Raw genomic sequence first — 2,903 nt, 5'->3', positions numbered from 1 at the left:
TCCCCCTTTCTGCAACCCATTGTCTGCTTCCTGCAGTTCAAAGTCTCTCATGGCTTGTCTTCCTCTCTAGGTTTTCCCCACCCAGTTTCCCCCTCTTCCCCTATGGTCCTTTTCACTATTTCTTATATTCTGCATATGAGTGAAACCATATGAGAACGCAACATGCTTATTTTGACTTAGTGTATCTCTTACCCATTTGGAGAGGTCAAGATCCTTTCACTAATTTATTTTTGCAAACAGATACCCAGGTAACTAGACAGATGACTGAGAGGGAGAGAGAGAGAAATATAATAGATTTTACACAAATGAGATCATATGCAGGTTTTATTGTTGACACAGCCATCTTTCTTTCTTTTTCTTTTTCTTTTCTTTTTTTTTTGCTTGTCCCTTCCCATGTCTTTTCGCTGTGGCCCTCACTGCAGGTGACAACCTGGCAGTATTGAATCCATGCTTGTGTAACCACCTATGTCTACAAACTATCTTACACAGACACATAGAGAGGCTTTTCGTTGTTTTATAAATATGGGATTACAGTAGTCATATCTCTCCAAGCCTTCCTTTTTTACCTCAAATATTCCCCATGGAACTCCCTCCAAGTTCTTGGGCAGAGCTGTCCTTTATTCTTCTTTAGTGACTGCACAATACTCCGTAGTGTGTATGCATCACAGTTTATTGAACCATTTCTCTGCTGACGGGCATTTACTTTGTTTACATCTTTGCAACAAAGAACAATGCTACCAAATTGTCTTTTGGAGGTTACACAATATATTCAAATAACAAAGCAAGGAGAGATTTCATCTCGCTAAAGGAACGTTTTCCTTATTTCAGGGCACGACATTTCTACTCAAGGATTCCCTCAGATGTTGCAAATGTTGTGTCCTCTTGGACTATAACACTCCAACCATCCACGTTATATCCTGAACCATAATTGTTGTTTTGGGGGGATTTTTAGAGGGGAGGGTTGTCCTCTCCTTTGAATGTCTTCAAGTTTCTCAAGCTCTAAGCTTCCTAAGTAAAATCCATTTTTACTTCTCGGATCCCAAAGACTTCCTTTATCTAATTATAATAAAACTGTTGCATTCCAAAAAACATCTGGAACAGTAGTTCTGAAAAGGAATTGTAGGACTCTAGGAAAGTGTGTATTTTTCACAAAGCAGACCCTTGAGGAAAGGGTAGGGGGTTCATCAAAATCTTGGGTGGAGGAGGGACAAAGACAACATGTACAATTTGAAAATATTCTTAATTGAGAATGAACACCCAAGAACAACCAATATAAAGTATGTGCCTTGGTTCATCCGTCCCCTGTCCATGTGAGGAAATGGGGAATGGCTTCACAAGAGGTCGCTTTTTCCAGGAGGGCAGTATTTCCCTCAATGCAGAGTGTCCTTCCCTGCACATTTACAATGGGTTTAGCTGGAACTCATCACCACCAAGCTGCCCAATCAATGTGCAGAGGGGTTTTCTACTGATTCTATTTCTGGAACAATTAATGCCTTTTTGCCTGACTCCACACTCTCCTCCTCTCAGTTCACTCTAAATGCTGCCGATGGGCTTTCTGCTCCTCCCCGTTCAACAAACAGCCGCATCTTCTGATGCAGTGACAGCCGTGTCCCGAGACACGATGGTGAAGGTCAGAGTGAACGGATTTGGCCATATCGAGCGCCTGGTCACCAGGGCTGCTTTTATTTATTTATTTATTTATTTATTTATTTATTTATTTATTTATTTTAGGGCTGTTTTTAACTCTGACAAAGTGGATGTTGTCCCCATCAATGACCCCTTCATTGACCTCAACTACATGGTGTACATGTTCCAGTATGATTCCACCCATGGCAAATTCTACGGCACTGTCAAGACTGAGAACGCAAATCTTGTCAATGCAAAGTCCATCTCATCTTCCAGGAGCAAGATCCCACCAACATCAAATGGGGTGATGCTGGTGCTGAGTATGTTGTAGAGTCCACTGGGGTCTTCTCCACCATGGAGAAGGCTGGGGCTCACTTGAAGAGCACGGCCAAGAGGGTCATACCCCCATGTTTGTGATGGGCGTGAACCATGAGGAGTATGACAACTCCTTCAAGATTGTCAGCAATGCCTCCTACTCTACCAACTGCTTGGCCACTCTAGCCAAGGTCATCCATGACAACTTTGGCATTGTGGAGGGCCTCATGACCACCATCCATGCCATCACTGCCACCCTGAAGACCGTGGATGGCCCCTCTGGCCCTCTGGGAAGCTGTGGTGTGACGGCCAAGGGGCTGCCCAGAACATCATCCCTGCTTCCACTGGCACTGCCAAGGCTGTGGGCAAGGTCACCCCTGAGCTGAACAGGAAGCTCACTAGCATGGCCTTCCATGTCCCCACCACCAATGTGTCAGTCATGGATCAGAACTGCCGCCTGGAGAAAGCTGCCAAATACGACGACATCAAGAAGGTGGTGAAGCAGGCATCAGAGGGCCTCTTCAAGGGCATCCTGGGCTGGACCAGGTCGTCTTCTGTGACTTCATCAGTGACACCCACTCTTCCACCTTTGACGTTGGGGCTTGGCATTGCCCTCAATGACCGCTTCTTTTCAAAGAATTCCCTTCACAGCAAATGAAGTGGGTCAGTGAGCTAGTCCTCATGGAATTCACTGGTCTCACCATGTTCTCGGCTATCCTAAAGCAGCTGGCTTATGAGAAAAGTAAAATGGCTTTTGGAAGACTCAGTTACCAGGCTAGTTGGGTAGCAATACCTCGCAGGGCTGGGGACAGGTTTTCTAGAAGGCTGTATATGCTCTGAATTAGTGTCCAATATATGGTACTATTTCTTCCACAGCCAGTATTGATGGATCCAGGAATTAAGAGGTGGAAATGGGAGTATCATGGCTCACTATTGCATCTGGAGACTCACCGGCAAAATTT

General features: G+C 44.9%; 1 pseudogene; it reads left to right on the top strand.

The window, feature by feature from the left end:
* Positions 1-1,546: 1,546 nt before the first annotated feature.
* LOC144306709 (glyceraldehyde-3-phosphate dehydrogenase pseudogene) lies at positions 1,547-2,599 on the top strand (annotated as a pseudogene).
* The last annotated feature ends 304 nt before the right edge of the window (positions 2,600-2,903 follow it).

The sequence above is a fragment of the Canis aureus genome, chromosome 37 (genome assembly GCF_053574225.1).
Source record: "Canis aureus isolate CA01 chromosome 37, VMU_Caureus_v.1.0, whole genome shotgun sequence".
Lineage (NCBI taxonomy): Eukaryota > Metazoa > Chordata > Mammalia > Carnivora > Canidae > Canis > Canis aureus.
This window is presented reverse-complemented; position numbering and strand designations above follow the sequence as displayed.